At 41.8% G+C, this 19,799-nt stretch overlaps 1 pseudogene; it reads left to right on the forward strand.

The window, feature by feature from the left end:
- Window positions 1–442: 442 nt before the first annotated feature.
- LOC103070525 (serine/arginine-rich splicing factor 10 pseudogene) overlaps window positions 443–19,799 on the forward strand; it is a 20,098-nt pseudogene continuing 741 nt past the window's right edge.

Here is a 19,799-nt window from a genome sequence, read left to right on the forward strand (position 1 = left end):
GGGGGGGGGGGGGCGGTTACGCCCCGCGGCACGCGGAATCTTAGTTCCCCGACCAGGGATGGAACCCGTGCCCCCTGCAGTGGAAGCGCAGATTCCTAACCACTGGACCACCAGGGAATTCCTACATATGTATTTCTAATTGACTCTAAGTAAAACCTTGTCATGAGGGAAAAAGAAAATAGGTTGGAGTACCATTGATATAACAGCAGCTGCAGACTCAAAGTATAAACAAACAAACACTGAGCCACAAATGCTACTCACTCAGTCCTCAATCCAGGAGGATTCTGATTAAACAGCAGCAGAAGGAGGCAGGTAGCTCTTAATCATCACTGACTTTGCCCCGCCCCTCTGTCTAAAATGTGAAGGAAGAAGTGCTGTTCCTCTTCCTGGCAGCAGATGGAGCCATTGGGACATGTACAACTTGTTAGAGGTAAAACGCTAAATGCATCTCAGAGATTCTTCTATGATCGATTTAAAAGAGGAAGGCAAGGGGTCCTTCGTGATCGAAACTGGCAATCCTGACTCTAAGGCATCAAACCTGGTAGGAATTGTAAATCCTGGTATGTCCAGATCCCAGGCACACGAAAGCTTGGCTCAGTTGTGCGTACTGCGGAGAAGCAGGGATGTTATTTAGGTTTCAGGATTTGCACCCCAAGAGAACTTAAAAGTGAAGCCTTCTTCATGCCTGAGACATCTGTGACTAGAGATCATCTTTCACTCCTATCCAAGAGAAACACAAAGATGTTTACCAGGGAGCCTGTCCACAGGCAGGAAATGAGTTAGCCAAGAGGCTCAAACGACCTAGTGAAAATGTGATTTTTAGGACTTCCTGGTGGTGCAGTGGTTAAGAATCCGCCTGCCAATGCAGGGGACAGGGGTTCGAGCCCTGGCCCGGGAAGATCCCACATGCCACAGAGCAACTAAGCCCATGCGCCACAACTACTGAGCCTGCGCTCTAGAGCCCATGAGCCACAACTACTGAGGCCGCGTGCCACAACTACTGAAGCCTGCGCACCTAGAGCCCGTGCTCTGCAACAAGAGAAGCCACTGCAACGAGAAGGCTGTGCACCTCAACAAAGAGTGGCCCCTGCTCGCCGCAACTAGAGAAAGCCCACACACAGAAGTGAAGACCCTATGCAGCCAAAAATAAATAAATTTTTTTAAAATATGATTTTTAATTAAGGAGAAATGTTTCCACCACTACTTCCACCAGTGCTGCAAACCATCCTTGGGATGAGGGCTAATTTGTGCAGAAGAGAATGAAAATATCTGCTTTAAGAGAAGGAAAGTCATCCTCTGATCAAAATACCTGTGTTTGAATTGGGTAAGAATGCAAGACATGGGTAACTAAAGGTGTCATTCAGGTTTCATTTTATGCTGTTGTTTCCCTTTTTATGAACCATCTTGTCACTTCACTCATTATTAACAAAATATGTGATCTGATTATAGGAACACCCTTACCCAACACACACACACTACTGACAAAGCAAAGTACAAAGTGATGGCCATGGGTGGTAATCATGATTCTCTGGTACTAACTGTCTGGAAACAAAACATCCATAGCTTTACTTATTTATTTATTTTTTAAGTATAAGAGTCAATTGATAATGAACACATTCTAGTGGAGTGGTGAGTCTAGAAAAGGTTTTTTAAAAAATTAAATGGCTTTTTCATATGTAACACTTTGTGCAGTAAATATTATGTTGCCTGTTACACAGAGGTAGAAATGAAGTCTTAGAAAAACTACAGTTTTGACTAAGTCACACAACGAGACAGTGGAGAAACCGAAACCAGATCTGACAAAAATTATGCTGTACAGACTCATTCTCTGGGCCAACTCCTAAAGTACATGTTTGGAAGTCAGGAGATGGGGTGTGCAGGCAGGCACTCTCTTATCTAGCATGGGGACCTGCTGACACCACCAGAGCTGTCATCTCATCCGTTCCTGCAATTAGGAGGCTCTGCCAACAATCCTCTTTCTCAGAAATTAAAAGGCTTTGTCCATTATTCATCCTCCACCAGCTGAGAAATACACTCACTTTTTCTACTCCTGGGACCAAACAGAGAAGCAATTTATGGTGCTAAAAACCTGGTTGATCTGGATGAAAGGGAGTAGAGGGGTTGGTTGAGGGAATCAGAATTCCAGACAGATATTCAGTTGTGGTGTGAACCAAGAAAGCAACATTTAATACCATTAGAGCAGTGGTTCTCAACTAGGGGCAATTTTCCCCCAGGGCATATTCAGCAATGTCTGGAGACATTTTTGGTAGTTATTGGGGGAGGGGTTGCTGCTACTGGTTATCTAGAGGTTAGAGGAAGGACACGGGCTAGCATGGGGCAAGTAAGACCAGGGCAAATGGAGGAAGAACTTTAACTTTCAAACAAGATTTTTTTGGATAAATTTATTTATTTATTTAGGCTGCATTGGGTCTTTGTTGCTGTGTGCGGGCTTTCTCTAGTTGTGGCGAGCAGGGGCTATTCTTTGTTGTAGGTTGCAGAGCATGGGCTTCAGTAGTTGTGGCTCGTGGGCTCTAGAGCGCAGGCTCAGTAGTTGTGGCTCATGGGCTTAGTTGCTCTGCAGCATGTGGGATCTTCGCGGACCAGGGCTCGAACCCCTGTCCCCTGCATTGGCAGGCGGATTCTCAACCACTGCGCCACCAGAGAAGTCCCAAGGAAGAACTTTAAAACCTCAGTATTCAAGATAAATGTTTTCAAACGTTATTTTTCTTCCACATTGATATAATCCACTAGCTTTATTCAGGTTTCACCAGTGTTACATGTATTCAACTTGTGTTTATGTCTTTGCATGTGTGTTTAGTTATATGCAATTTTTCCATGTGTGTGGATTCAGATTCAATCACACTCAAGATTCAGAGTGATTCCATCACAAGCTTCCATTTTATTTTATTTAAAAAAATTTTTTAATTTTATTTTATTTGGCTGCACGGATCTTAGTTGCCTGACCAGCCATCAAACCCATGTCTCCTGCATTGGGAGGGCGAAGTCTTAACCACTGGACCACCAGGGAAGTTGTTAATCTTTATTTTACATTGGAGTATAGTTGATTAACACAAGCATTATTATTATTATTATTATTTTATTTGGCTGCACCGGGTCTTAGTTGCAGCACACGAGCTTCTCTCTAGTTGTGGTGAGCAGGCTCTAGAATGCACAGGCTTAGTTGCTCCGCAGCATGCGGGATCTTAGTTGCCTGACCAGGGATCAAACCCGTGTCCACTGCATTGGATGGCAGATTCTTAACCACTGGACCACCAGGGAAGTCCCACAAGCATTATTTTTAAAAATCTAAATTAATGCAAAAAAATCCATGATGGACAAAATATCAAAATTTTAAATAAAGGCAGGATCAGTAAAAATATTGAGCATTGGGTTAAATGGAGAGCACGTGTTGAAGAGGGGTGGGAGGTGTTGTGAGTAGATCAGTTAGGAGGATTTTAGAGCATTCCTTGCAAGAAGTAATGGTAGACTGGACCAGGGACAGGGTGGACATGGAGCAATGTGGACAAATTCAAGAGATGTTTATGAGGTTAAGTCCACATGACCTGGTGATAGACTGGAAATGGAAGATTGGGGAAAGTGAGGTTTCTAGGACAACTTCCAGGTTTCTGAATGCATGACCAGATGGCAGGGGTTGCCTTTTATAACAGAGAGCACAAAATTGGGTAAATGATATGAACAGTGGACACTAGGGTGTACAGTGAGAAGAAGAAAAAGTTCAATGTTTTTATGTTGTTTTTTGGTTTTGGCCATGCCATGCAGCTTGCGGGCTCTTAGTTTCCTGACCGGCGATTGAGCCCGGGCCCTGGCAGTGAAAGGTCCTAACCAGTGGACCACCAGGGAATTCCCAAAAAAGTTCAATGCTTAATTTTTAAAATTCCAACCTTAAATATATTGTTTTAGGAGGATTAGAGGAGACAAAACTTTCTGAGCTACATTGCAGAGGATAAGGCTACAAAGGAGACAAACAAGAAATGTTGAGAGAAGTAGAAGGAAAACCAAGCTTCAAGGAAGCCAAGAGCAAAACTAAGGTCTCACATCGATAAAAATGTTTCCATATTTTTATCAACAGCCATGTTCAAATATAGCAATATTTTTCAGCTAGTAAATTTTTTTTTTTTTTTTTTTTGCGGTATGCAGGCCTCTCACTGTTGTGGCCTCTCCCGTTGCAGAGCACAGGCTCCTGACACGCAGGCTCGGCGGCCCTGCCTCACGGGCCCTGCCTCACGGGCCCTGCCTCACGGGCCCAGCCGCTCCGCGGCATGTCGGGATCCTCCCAGACCAGGGCACGAACCCGCGTCCCCTGCATCGGCAGGCGGACTCTCAACAACTGCACCACCAGGGAAGACCCAGCTAGTAAATTTTTTCTTCACTTATGTGGTTGCCTTAAGTAAATCTGTATGCTGTGTTTCACAAAGAGCACCAAGACTTACAGATCTCTGCCACCCAAAACTATGCACATATAGTTTTCGTCTTAATGAAAATGAAATTTTATAATAAAGCATCATTAGTCTAATATACATATGCCAGTGGATATAATTACAGCATCTATTATTTTATACCTTAGAGAGGATTAATTAATGATGTCTTTTGGTGTTCCTGGACCCGATTCCAATGTCGGGGTGTGCAAGATGCGTTTCCTCACACCCACAACAAGCAAGTCTCAGGACATCCACTGGGTGTCTGACAATTCACCTCAGTTCTGACGCTATCCACCCCAATTCCACAGTTTAAGAGCTCAGTCCTACAAGATCGCTCCCATGCCCCAGACCCTCCAATTTCAGAAGCCAGCCGTTACCTGGGCTTCTGATGGACCTGCTGTAGATTGGAGGTTCCCACAACCCCCTCCTTCGGTTTGATTAATTTGTTAGAGCAGCTCATAGAGCTCAGAGAAATATTTTATTTACTAGATTGCTGCTTTATTACAAAGGATATACCTCAGGACCAACCAGATGGAAGAGAGGCACAGGGCAAGGTCTGTGGGAAGAGGCTCCAAGCTTCTGCACCCTCTTCATGTGGCGATGCCCCCTGTATTTCCACTTATTTACTAACCTGGAAGCTCTCAGAACCCCTTCCTTTGGGACTTTTGGCGGGGCTTCATAGCAGACATGATTAAATCCTTGGCCATTGGTGAGTAATTCATCCTCCAGCCCCTCTCCCCTCCCCAGAGTGTATGCATGTTCAGTGTGTGTGTGTGTGTGTGTGTGTGTGTGTGTAAATCATAATACACACACACAGCCTATATCATAAATACAGGCTATTATTATAGGAGAATTTTTAGTAAATATTTTCCTCCTTTTAAGTGATGAGCAAACACAAGGAATATGGTTTCCATAGGAAGGAAGTAATAAAATTCATATAATATGGAAGAAATATATTTCGATTTTTTTAAAAAATATATTTATTTTAGTTTTGACTGTGTGGGGTCTTTGTTGCTGCAAGTGGGCTTTCTCTAGTTGTGGTGAGTGGGCTTCTCATTGTGCTGGCTTCTCTCACTACGGAGCATGGGCTCAGTAGTTGTGGCTCGCGGGCTCTAGAGCGCAGGCTCAGTAGTTGCGGCGCACGGGCTTAGTTGCTCCATGGCATGTGGGATCTTCCCGGACCAGGGCTCGAACCCGTTGTCCCCTGAATTGGCAGGCGGATTCTTAACCACTGAGCCACCAGGGAAGCCTATTTTGATGTTTTTGTTTTACATTTATTTGTATGTCTCTAAAATGGGAAAAGAAGAAAGAAGGAACGTATTTCCAGGATTTTTATAACTAGTTGACCCCAGAGAAGAACTCTGCAGAAAGAAAGTTTTTCTTTACATTTTTCCAAGTATTTGAACCCAATATCTTCCTAATTGCTCCGCATGTTAGGGGGAGCAGATACTACTAATCTTATTTGAACACATGGTGTTAACAAAGAAAAAGTAATTGACTTCTTTTGGACCAGTTTGACTAAGTGAAAGGGATAGACAATATGTTCAGAGAACCTTTTCTCCAATATCTATTTTACCGCTATTTTGATTATAAGACACCAATCTGTCCCTTCTTAATTTAGTATAAAAATGAGAGAAGATTACACAAAAAAGTTCTGAGAATAGTGCCAGAACCATAATAGACAATAAATGTTAGCTAATACCATATAATTTAATCATATCTTATATGTTATTGATTATCATTTAATGGACCACTAAGAAAATAAAGATGAAAATAAACTATGATGCTTAGACTGTAAGACATATCCATCCAATTTCTGAGTTACTAAAATGTGAAATATAGTACTATTTGTAATATTATTACTCACAAACTAAGTTACTTTGTTTAAAATATTGCTTTAAAGTTGTCTTATTTTGGACTTCCCTGGCGGTCAAGTGGTTAAGACTCCACGCTGCCACTGCAGGGGTCCGGGTTCGATCCCTGGTCACGGAACGAAGATCCCATATGCCACACGGTGCGGCCAAAAAAAAAAAAAAGGTTGCCTTATTTTCCTCCTTTCTTTCCCTTGCCGTACATTTCCTGTCTAAAGGAAACCCACCCAATGGCAATTGGCTCCAAAATTGTCATAACCAAATTGAAATGTAATAAACAAATTAATCCACATTTCTCTTTTCCAGAATGGATCAATAAACAAAGGAATAAAATGTGAAAATGCATGTTGCCAATATAAGATGAATAATCCTGAAAGCAATGAAGAGGGAAACACTAAAAACTGTGACTGATGGAATTAGAGAAAGTAAACACATCTGTGTTAGTTCTCATTTTAGTACTTTGTTTTCCTGCCCATACAGTTAGGATCATTATGGGATATGCCGAAAGGAATTTACTCTATCAGAATAATTAGACTAGATACCAGTGCTTTTTACTTTCCTGTAATGTGATTTTGGTCATGTCATTTGTCTTTTTCCTATTTGGCTCTCTAACTACTCCCTAACTAGTTCTTTATCATTTTTAGCATCTATGTAATTTTTTAATCTGATTGATGTTTAAAATGCTACCACTAAATTATTGGCTGGCCCTAAGGAGAAGCCCTGGGACTCGTGGAAAGCATGAGTATTTCAGAATTTTGAAATCAATGAGGAATGGAAGGCAAATTCAAAAATGAGAAGCAGAAGCTTCAGGCTAAGATGAAGATGAGTCGCTGTGTCAGGCCTATCATCTGCTGAGAACAACTAGGAAAGCTGGATAAAACATAAAAACAACTATTTGAAAGCATCAGAGAGCTTTTATTGGAGCAAGGAATGTAAGGGACCGAGACCTCAGAGACAAGGGAAGTCTGAACATGGCATTTGCTGACTCTTAAACAATGCCTGAGAGTCTGGATATCTGCAAAGAAAGTGGCAACCAGGAGACTGATAAACTGAACAGAGTCTTCAGAAGTCTCACAGGGCAAGAGGGAAAACCTGGAGTTTAGGACCCAACAAACAGCACCCTAGGAATAAAACAGAACTGAAAATAGACTCTTACTTCATAAGGACTGACAGAAGCAAAAGTAAGTTTTTCTCTGGAAAAAGGTAAGGCCATCTAGCAACTCATTTCTGCAATTTTTAAAAATAAACTTAATTTTTTAGAATGGTTTTAGATTTACAGAAAAATTGAGAAGATAGCACAGAGGATCCCCTGTATATACTATACATGCAGTTTCCCTTGTTATTAAGATCATATATTAGTGTGGTACATTTGCCACAATGAATGAATCAATAGTGATACATTTTTATTAACTAAGGCCAAATTTTATTCAAATTTCTTCAGTTTTGCCTAATGTTCTTTTTCTGCTCCAGAATTTAAGCAGGTTACGTCTAGTCCCCTTAGACTTCTCCAGATGATGACAGTTGATCAGACTTTCCTTGTTTCTGATGACCTTGACGGAGAAACATTGGGCATGTATTCTATAGAATGTCCCTCTGTTGGAATTTGTTTGATGCTTTTCTCATGATAAATTGGGCTGTAGATTTTGGAAAGGAAAACCAGAGGTAACATGACATTTTCATCACAACACATGAAGGGTACATATTATCCACATGCTCATTGCTGTTAATGGTGACCTTGATCACCTGGCTGAGGAAGTGATGGTCAGGTTTCTCCACTATAAAGTTATACTTTTCCTCATTTTTACTGCACCCTTGGAAGTAAGTCCCTATGCACAACCCACATTATTTTTTTTAAGATATACAATTTTGGGGGGGCTTCCCTGGTGGCGCAGCGGTTGAGAATCTGCCTGCCAATGCAGAGGACACGGGTTCGGGCCCTAGTCTGGGAAGATCCCACATGTCGCGGAGCGACTGGGCCCATGAGCCACAACTACTGAGCCTGCGCGTCTGGAGCCTGTGCTCCACCAGAGAGGTCACGATAGTGAGAGGCCCGCGCACTGCGATGAAGAGTGACCCCGCTTGCCACACCTAGGGAAAGCCTTCGCACAGAAACGAAGACCCAACACAGCCAAAAATAAAAATAAATAAATAAATTAAATTAAAAAAAAAAAAAGATATACAAATTTTTTTTTTTTTGGCTGTGCCACGCACGACACACGGGGATCTTAGTTCCCCAACCAGAGATCGAACCCATGCCCCCTGCAGTGGAAATGCGGAGTCCTAACCACTGGAGCGCCAGGGAAGGCCCGGATTTGGAGTCTTGATGTTCCTTTGACAGATTTCTGTGTCCCTCCCACCCCTCCCCAACCACCACCTGTTGCTCCTGGGCAGAGACTATAAAAACCTGCATATGAATAAAGAGAAAAAGACATACAGGTAATATCAATGAATCATTCCATGAACAAAGCAGTTATTACTTCTGCCAGTGTACTCACTAGATTGCATTTACTCCGAGCATACACAGATTTTTCCCTTGTATAAGGCATTTCGAATTTTAATTCCCATCCTTAAAGAGACATGTCAAGAATGGAGGTAGTTGAACAGGATGATGATTTGAACCCCTCGGGGAAAGCTACTGATGGGCGGGGAAATAGACAACAACATGGGAGAGGCTTGAAACATGGTCCAGGAGTGTTATACTCAAATTATTAAGTATGTGTTCATTACCCAGAACCAACTGTTTCTATGTGGGATAATAAGTATTCTGAGATATTTGTCCTCAACAATCTTTCATTATTATGCAAAAGCTTTTAGCATTATGTTGAGACTAGCTCTGTCTTGATAGATTATGAATATTTCCCAGAAGTGGAAAAGGGGAAAAGTGTGTATGGTTGAGCCTTGAAGATCATTAACTGAGAGGCAATAATATTTTACTCAGGAAAAGTAAGAGAATTTTTGGATATGTTGGAAATACCCCTGTTGATCTTCCTTGATGATGAATTTGATGATCAAGTAAATAACAATTAGGCTTGAGCTGAAAGCTTTGCTGGTGGTATTTAGGATTGACTAGTTACAGAGGAATAAACCCTTTCAGACACCTAACCTTGACACCTAACATAACCCCAACCCAATCCCATCAAAGCCAAATACCTGGGCAGCTGTGGTTCACACAGCGAGTGTTAGTTACTCTTCAAACAAAACTATTTTGGAGGACAGCTATACCTATCAAAATGTAAAACATGCCTGTCATTTGAGGAAATTATGCTCCTTCCATAAAACTATCCTAAACATGTGCAAAAAGGACTCATTTCAAGTATTTTCGTTTCAGCATACTTTGTAATAGGAGTATTATAAAGTGAATGTTTTAACAAGGTAAAGTATTTTTATATTGTGGAGTTACCTTCTGAACTTGTTGAAATGAGTTAGAATTTCCAGAACGAATTGGGCAGGCTATCCGTAACATTTGTATTTCTATTTTTTAAAAGTTATATATAAATGCTTTTAAGAAGTAAATCAAGTTGATTTACTTATCTTTTTTTTTTTTTTTTTTTTTTTTTTTTGCGGTATGTGGGCCTCTCACTGTTGTGGCCTCTCCTGTTGCAGAGCACAGGCTCCGGACATGCAGGCTCAGCGGCCATGGCTCACGGGCCCAGCTGCTCCATGGCATGCGGGATCTTCCCGGACCGGGGCACGAACCCGTGTCCCCTGCATCGGCAGGCGGACCCTCAACCACTGCGCCACCAGGGAAGCCCTACTTATCTTTTTTTTAATTTTTTTTTTTTTGGCTGTGCCATGTGGCATGTGGGATCTTAATTCCCCTGCATTGGGAGCACGAAGTCTTAACCACTGGACCTCCAGGGAAGTCCCTCACATCTATCTATTGAATGGAGAAGACTCTTACAACCTAACTTATCAGCACTTGTACTGTACTTGTACTCTGCCTGTTCTCCTGTTACAACAGACAACCTCTCTGTGCTCCTAATGCTAAATTCAGCATTTGTGCATTGGATCCCATTGCCTCCTGCTTAGTCAAGTACGTTGCTCTAGCAATCCTCCCCATCTCCTTCTTTAATAGTTGTTTCCTCTCTGTGGATTATAATCTATGAGCATCAAAATTGTTCTCATTTCTCCCATTCTAAATAGGCCTTCTCCTTCCCTGGTGGCGCAGTGGTTGAGAGTCCGCCTGCTGATGCAGGGGACACGGGTTCGTGCCCCGGTCTGGGAAGATCCCACATGCCGCAGAGCGGCTGGGCCCGTGAGCCATGGCCGCTGAGCCTGCGCGTCCAGAGCCTGTGCTCCGCAACGGGAGAGGCCACAACAGTGAAAGGCCCGCGTACTGAGGGAGAAGAAAATTTCAGTATCTACAGAGATAGAAAATGCCACTTTCATGATATTTGGTCAGAATGTTATAAAAAATGAAATCTTCAAAAACAATAAAAGAGTTACTGTTTCTCACTTCCAAACCCATCCTTCTATGCTCTGCTTTGTGATGGTGGAACAGGGACTCTGTAAACTCTATTTCTGCTTTACCAGCTGTTCCAGGTTAGACTTCGTCACTAGGGTAGGGGGGTGAGGCTGGGGCAAGGACAGAGGACTTATTCCCATTTGCTTCCCCAAAATGCTTCTCCACCCCAGCAGCATCGCTTTCTTCTAATAGCAACGGCTAGATAAGTACCGTTGGCAGCTTTTTTTCCAACATTGGCAAAACTAGCTTCATCGTGCCCTCCCACATCAGAAGTATCAGTGCTCATCTACTGGAGCCCCTCCTCAGATGTCAAGGTCACAGGCCCAGAAGGCCCTTCCTCTGAATTCATAGACACCAGCACCAATGTACTAGTATCTTCTCAGAAATCAGAGTATCAGTTCCAGGAGACCCCTCTTGTATATTTCTAGATTTTAATTATTTCAACCTCTTACCTTTGTTCCTTTAGCACTAGGGTGGTGGCCACTTCCTGCCATCACTAATTTTGCGAGCTTTCTTTTTTAAATTTAATTAAATTGATTAATTTTAATTGAAGTATAATTGACTTACAGTGTTGTGTTAATTACTGCTGTACAACAAAGTGACTCAGTTATATATACATTCTTTTTCACATTGTTTTCTATTATGGTTCCAATATCACAGGATATTGAGTATAGTTCCCTGTGCTATACTGTAAGACCTTTTTATCTTTTTTTTAATTTTTTTTTTTTTGGCTGTGCCATGTGGCATGTGGGATCTTAATTCCCCTGCATTGGGAGCACGAAGTCTTAACCACTGGACCTCCAGGGAAGTCCCTCACATCTATCTATTGAATGGAGAAGACTCTTACAACCTAACTTATCAGCACTTGTACTGTACTTGTACTCTGCCTGTTCTCCTGTTACAACAGACAACCTCTCTGTGCTCCTAATGCTAAATTCAGCATTTGTGCATTGGATCCCATTGCCTCCTGCTTAGTCAAGTACGTTGCTCTAGCAATCCTCCCCATCTCCTTCTTTAATAGTTGTTTCCTCTCTGTGGATTATAATCTATGAGCATCAAAATTGTTCTCATTTCTCCCATTCTAAATAGGCCTTCTCCTTCCCTGGTGGCGCAGTGGTTGAGAGTCCGCCTGCTGATGCAGGGGACACGGGTTCGTGCCCCGGTCTGGGAAGATCCCACATGCCGCAGAGCGGCTGGGCCCGTGAGCCATGGCCGCTGAGCCTGCGCGTCCGGAGCCTGTGCTCCGCAACGGGAGAGGCCACAACAGTGAAAGGCCCGCGTACTGAAAAAAAAAAAAATTAAAAAATAAATAAATAAATAAATAGGCCTTCTCTTAAAATTCTTTCACCATCAGCTACTGCCCTGTGTCCTTGCTCCTCTTCACAGTAAATTCCTCAAAGACTTCAGTAGTCCTTGCCGCTATCACAGTGCAACCTGAGCACCCTTGGAGAGGTGGCTTTCCGCATGACCAAGACCTAGGCTTCTTCTAGCATGTGTGCTGCCATTTTCTAGGTTGTAAGAGTCTTCTCCATTCAATGGATTGATGCAGAAAGAGAGAAAGGATCATTCACGGGAAGGTTTTTAGAGTCCAAAATGGAAGTGGTGTCCATCACTTCCGTTCACATTTCATGGGCCAGAATCAATCACATGATCATCTTTCACTTCAGGGAAGGCTAGGAAATGTACTGCAGCGATGTACCCCCAAAGAAGAAAACACAGATATTGGTGAAATTAGCAACAGGTGTCTTATCCCCATTATCCAGGCTGCAGGACCCTTGTGTTAGCAACAATTTTCCATACCTTTGCACAACCTCTAATCCTCCAATCCCTCAACATTCTCTCTCTCCTTTAGGGCCATCTTGCTGCATTCTCCTCCTTAACCATGGCCTATAATTACAACCACTCTTGCAGATAGTTTAGCATCCTGGCCTTCCTCTTTCAGTCATTTCTACTACATAAAAATCCATCCCTGGGACTTCTCTGGTTAAGACTGGTTAAGACTCCATGTTCCCAATACAGGGGGCCTGGGTTTGATCCCTAGTCAGGGAACTAGATCCCACATGTGGCAACAAAGGTCCTGCCACAACTAGGACCTGGCACAGCCAAATAAATAAATATTTAAAAAAATCCATCCCTCCAGATCAGTCTGTAATCCCACCAACCCAGGGGTCAACCTTAGCCATATTTATTGTGGGATGACTAGAAATGCCACTTGTCCTGATATGAAGCTATATAACACAGGCATCCATGATTTTATATTGTTGTCAATAAGATTATATTATTACCAAGCTTATTTAACTTCCAGTTTATAGAAAACATAGGGAATATAAGAATAAGCTATATGATATCAGGAGGAAATGACCAGAAAAAATCCAAAATATGAGACATTAAAGAGCATCCAGTCTCTTCAGCATGTCAGTGTCATGAAAAAACACTGTTCTAGATGACAAGAGACTTAAAGGATGTCACAAACAAATGTAATGCCTGATTTTAGATGGGATACTGGATTGGATGGTGGAGCTGCTGGACCAGGGATTCTGAACAAGATCAAGCTCCAAGAAATGGATGGAGATAACAATCTTCGTCAAGATTGAGGAGAAGTGGTCTGATTTCCATTTTTTCCTGACTCACTAAAACCAAATATTTCAGATGAGACAGAAGCAGTAACTAGAATGATTGTTGAAAAACCACTGGACTCCTGCGGCTCCCATGAAGCACTTCATTTCTTGGTCAACTGAAACAGACATGGGCAGAATTGTCAACTACTAACCATTAAAAATGACCCTAGGAGATAGGTACGTACTCATTTCCCTCTGCCAACCCCTTAGCCACCGTCTACCCCAAGGTTTTTTTTTTCTTCCTCATCTGGTCATTTGTATCCCTGAGTATTTCTTCCTTATTGTTGCTGTATACTTAGGTGATATGACTGCATATAGCAGTTAGTATGGTTTGGTTTTTCAGCTTCTCATTCTTGAAATGAAGTCTCATTGGCCCTCCTCTGGGCCAATCTTAAGAAATATGTCTTGAAAGTCAGGACAAATCTTTTCTGTTTTTTTAATATTATTTATTAATTTTGCTGCACCAGGTCTTAGTTGTGGCACGCGGGATCTTCATTGCCATGTGCAGGATCTTTAGTTGCGGCACGCAGGATCTAGTTCCCTGACCAGGAATCGAACCCAGGGCCCCTGCATTGGGAGTATGAAGTCTTAACCACTGGACCACCAGGGAAGTCCCGGAAGTCAGGACAGATCTTATCTAGCCAATGCCGATACCATGTAAGATACCAGCAAGTGTCTCTATCTTTTCCTGGGGTCAACATGACTTCAATCTTCTTTCTCTAGAGAGATTGTACCAATAGTCAGTCAGTGACACAGGAAAAGAAGGTCCGTCTAGTCCAGTGGTTCTCAAATTTGGCTACACATTGGTGTCATCAGAAGGAGCCTTAAAAAACACAGACCCCTAGGATCTACACCGCCCCCACCAAATTCTGATTTAATTGGTCTCTGGACATCAGGATTTCTTAAAGTTACTCAAGTGATTCTGGTGTTGAGAACCACTGATCTAGTCTAGTGCTTTTCAAACTTTTATGAATCACCCAGGGATCTTGTTAAAATGCAGACACTGATTCACTAGGCATGGGGTGGGACCCAATTTTGAGATTGTCTCATATGAACACAATTACATCAAGAATTTCAATTCTCTCATTTTCTAGAGCAACTGGGAAAAAAATTAACAGCGTAAGGAATTTTAATGCCTACTATCAGATATCCCCAGAGGGCTCAAGAATTCTGCGTTAATAGCTTGTTTGTATGCTGACGGGAAAGATCAAGTTCTGAGGGAAATAGTGATGATGCAACCTAGAGCAATGAGAATTCCCAGAGTTACGACTTTGAGCAGTTAGGGAGGATGAGATTAAGTGCAAAACAGGAGGCTCTGGCCTTCCAAAGGAGTGTGGACATACCATGCAAGGACCGTTTTATGATGCAGAACTGTACTGGCTTTTTAAAAAATTTTTATCAATAGATCAATCTATCAATTGATCGGATAAATAGGTATATCAGAGAGTTTTTTTAACAGTTGGACTGGAGAAAGAAAATTTTTGATTCTCCAACTGAGAAATGAGCAAATGGTGGTTCTGCATTTTGTACTGAATGCTGAGATTCATAGATAATTGCTTGAGAAAAAAGATGATCCTGCACCTCTGTGTACAGAACTCTCCTTGACGCCGCTGGTGCCTCTCTGCTAAAACAAGCACCCAGGCAGGGGGCTGCTTGGAACTGATCAATAGCCACAGATCTATTTGCTTACAGTTTGCTTCTCAGATACACTCATTATTTCTGTTAATGGTATTTCTGGGAAGATAGCTCCAAAGCTTTGTATCTTAAATTTAATTCATGTCAGTTAATAAAAACATGACCTTGGGCTTCCCTGGTGGCACAGTGGTTGAGAGTCCGCCTGCTGATGCAGGGGACACGGGTTCGTGCCCCGGTCTGGGAAGATCCCACATGCCACGGAGTGGCTGGGCCCGGGAGCCATGGCCGCTGAGCCTGCGCGTCCGGAGCCTTTGCTCCGCAACGGGAGAGGCCACAACAGTGAGAGGCCCGCGTACCACAACAACAAAAAAAAAAATGGTACCAGTTTCCAGAAGAAAAATCCTACCTATGAATTTAAAAAGTATTTAGAAAATTCTCACCCATTCTAAAAGTTAACTGTGATTCCTATGCTTCTTGTTTTCTGGAGAAAGTTCACCAGTCTTGCAAGTATCTCTCTTTTCTCACTACAGTGTAAGCTCTACCAGTTCTGGTCCCTGTCCTCCTTGTCCACTAATGTATCCCAAAGACCTAGAAGATTGCCAAGCACATAATGGGACTTTAGTAAGGACTTGATGAATGAATTAATCAATAATAACTTCTAATGCAGTCCTGTCCTCTTGCCAGATTTAGGAATTTGCAATAGTGACAGTATCGACCAACAGGTTTTCCCTGGAAGTTTCCTTCATTTTTTAGTGTCAATATCATGTACATAAAAGCTCTCTTTTTCCTTTTACTTCTCTTTTTGATCCCTGGCTCCCCAAGGCTGAAATGAGCTTGGACTACTCCCCTCTCTCTTATGCGCAATTATACTGCATTGAAAAACGCAAAGCTTCCAAGCTTTGCTTCCAAGCAAAGTCCTGCACGTGTGTTGCTCACAGGCCCGATGGTCCTTCCACACACGTGTTCATTTCCCTGCCTCACTGTTTCCTGTGTCCGTCTCCTATCCTGCTGTTTCTTTTTCTTTTTTTAAGTTAAATTAAATTAAAAATTTATAATTTAATTTAATTTTCCACTCTTTTTTAGATTCTTTTTCCATACAAGTCATTACAGAGTATTGAGTAGAGTTCCCTGTGCTGTACAGTAGGTCCTTATTAGTTATCTATTTTATATATAGTAGTGTGTATATGTCAATCCCAATCTCCCAATTTATCCCTCCCCACTATCCTGCGGTTTCTTAGGAGAGTGACCCCTACCTGTCAGAGAGACATCCCCAACCTGTTCCCAAATGTACTCTGAGCAGAAAATCTTCCCCCCAGCTATCAGAAATGTACCTTGAATTGTTGGAATCTGTCCAGTAAATTCGCAGCTGAAGGAAATGTCTCTGAGTTGAAGCCAAAGAACTGAGTTAGACTAAGAAGATTTTTTTTTAATTTCAATAAAAATGCTTATTAGAACAACGTAGAACAGACATAATTAAAAAATATACGATAGCATTTTAAATTGAAAAAGCATTAATGACTGCAATGGATTGAAAAATATCAAATATATAAAATTCTTTTTTTCTTTTTGGTTGAAATGGTAAGTTTACTGTATACTTTACCACAGTTTTTTTAAAAAGTTTTTAAAATAAGGCATTTGTTGAGTGTAAGGCCATCTCTAGTTTTCTTAGAAAGGACCTGGTATAGATTTGTTTCAAATACATACAATTCTTGAGTTCGTAATGATAATAATAATAACAAAGCCCATTGATTGTTACTAGGGCACCAATATACTTTTAATGATTTGGATTAAAGGAGGCAGACTTTCTACCACTTGCCACTGTGATACTCCTACTATGTGTTAGGGTCAGGCTAGGTCCAGGGGGTGCACAGTGAATAAACTATATCCACCTTCTTAAGTTAGCTCAGCTTGGCAGCCTGCATAATATCTAGCTTTGGGGATCGAGATTCCTTGAAAGCTAGACTTTTTGGCTGCTGACTTCACCTCTTTCAGCTCTCCATCTAGGATTGCTGGACAGTTACCTCTTCTAATCTAACTAAAGCCAGCGAAGTTTGTAATTCACTGGACATGTGAAATGCCTTGTCACCTTTGAATACCCCACTGTAGAGCCAATTTTAGGAATTCCTCAAGCCACTAATCACTGGCAGAGATGAAGGACCTCCATGGTAATTTGGTAACTTCCATGGTCAGTTAGCAGTGGGGCTGCCCATGGTGGCACAGTTGATGCCGCTCACCCTTTAGCCTGTCCTTGTAACTCCTAGGAAGTGACATAAAGAAAGAAAGAGAACAAGTTTTGAAAATGTGTGAAAAATTCTTGAGATGATTCATGAGGGTCTCTTATGCCAAGTGAACTAAAAGTCAGACAGAGAAAGACAAACACTGTATGATGTCACTTATATGTGGAATCTAAAAAATACAACAAAGTAGCGAATACAACAAAAAAGAAACAGACTTACAGATATAGAGGACAGACTAGTGGTCACCAGTGGGGGGGTGGGGGGGAGGGGCAACATAGGGTTGGGGGAATGAGAGGTGCAAATACTGGGTGTCAGAGAGGCTCAAGGATGTATTGTACAACACAGGGAATATAGTGAATATTTTGTCATAACTATAAATGGAAAGTAACCTTTCAAAATTTTGTAAATGTTTTTAAAAAAATAAAGGGGGGTTTGATAGGTCTAACCCCCCGACACACACAGTTCAGGTATTACTATACAATTTATACATGAGAAGACAAACAGATGGCATAAACTTATCCAGGTTCACAAAAGTATGTCAATAATATTTGAATCCATGGCCTTACCTCTTGACTGGGTTCTGGGCCATTATATAAATGGTAGAGTTTTAAATTGTTAGAGGGTTGTTTGAAAGGACTAATAAAAATTAAGTAAGATTCTTCCTCTGAAAAACAAGTGAACAAAAAACCTAATCAAAAAATGGGCAGAAGATTTAAATAGACATTTCTCCAAAGAAGACATACAGATGGCCAAAACGTACATGAAAAGATGCTCAACATCGCTAATTATTAGAGAAATGCAAATCAAAACTACAATGCGGTATCACCTCACACCAGTCAGAATGGCCATCATCAAAAAGTCTACAGGGACTTCCCTGGTGGCACAGTGGTTAAGACTGCACTCCCACTGAAGGGACCCAGGTTCGATCTCTGGCCCGGGAACTAGATCCCACATGCATGCCACAACTAAGAGTTCACATGCCACAACTAAGGAGCCCACCTGCTGCAACTAAGACCCTGTGCAACCAAATAAATTAATTAATTTTTTAAAAAGTCTACAAACAATAAATGCTGGAGAGGGCATGGAGAAAAAGGAACCCTACTACACTGTTGGTGGAAATGTAAATTAGTACAGCCACTATGGAAAACAGGATGGAGGTTCCTCAGAAAACTAAAAATAGGGCTACCATATGATCCTACAATCCACTCCTGGGCATATATCCAAAGAAAACCATAATTTGAAAAGAGACATGCATCCCAATGTTCACTGCAGCAGCATTTACAATAGCTAAGACATGGCAGCAACCTAAATGTCCATATGTCCATTGACAGAGGAAAAGATAAAGAAGATGTGATGTATACACACACACACACACACAATACACACACACACAATGGAATATTACTCAGTCATAATAAAGAATGAAAAATGCCATTTGCAGCAACATGGATGTACCTAGAGATTATCATACTGAGTGAAGTAAGCCAAACAGAGAAAGACAAATATCACATGATATTACTTATATTTGAAATCTAAAAAAAATGATACAAATGAAATTATTCACAAAACAAATAGAGTCAGACGTAGAAAACAAACATATGGTTACCAAAGGGAAATGGAAGGGAGGGATAAACTGGGAGTATGAGATTAACAGATGAACACTACAACAAGGTCCTACTGTAAAGCACAGGGAACTATATTCAGTATCTTGTAATAAGGTATAATGGAAAAGAATCTGAAAAAGAATGTGTGTATATATTGTGAATCACTTTACTGTTCACCTGAAACAAACATTCTAACCCTCCCCCCCACCCCAGCTTCTGATTAAATTGCTCTAAGATGTAGCCCAGGTGCCCACAGGCGATTCTAATGTGCATCAATGGTTGAGAACCACTGGTGTAAGGATGCTCTGTTGCTGTAGATGTGGGTGTCTGGGGGTGGGGAGGATATGAGGGAGTGTCTGCTGCTCACGTTACCTAGGGAGTCATTAGATCCTCTGCACAATGCACACTAGATAATCTGTACAGTAGCTGCATCTCCAATCAATACACTTTCAGAATCATCTGAGATAGAGATCAAATCATAAAGAGTGTTTTCATACCACATTACAAAAACGATTTATATCCTTTGTTTGCTGGGAAATTTTCTACTTAGCTGAGGAAAAATCTAACCCTTAATATTACCCTCACTTCTTCCTTTAAAATTCTCCCAGAATTGGGTAACTGGGTATGCTAGATGCACTATATGCATAGTCTATTTTTTCCTATTTATTTGTATTATACCAGTGGTCCTGTACAGAAACTTTAATAAACAGAAACAAGCAAAACAATAAAAATTAAAAGAATCACTTCCAGGGCTTCCCTGGTGGCGCAGTGGTTGAGAGTCCGCCTGCCGATGCAGGGGACACGGGTTCGTGCCCCGGTCCGGGAGGATCCCACATGCCGCGGAGTGGCTGGGCCCGTGAGCCGTGGCCGCTGAGCCTGCGCGTCCGGAGCCTGTGCTCCGCAACGGGAGAGGCCACAACAGTGAGGGGC

Source organism: Lipotes vexillifer, unplaced genomic scaffold (genome assembly GCF_000442215.2).
Source record: "Lipotes vexillifer unplaced genomic scaffold, Lipotes_vexillifer_v1.1 scaffold395, whole genome shotgun sequence".
Lineage (NCBI taxonomy): Eukaryota > Metazoa > Chordata > Mammalia > Artiodactyla > Lipotidae > Lipotes > Lipotes vexillifer.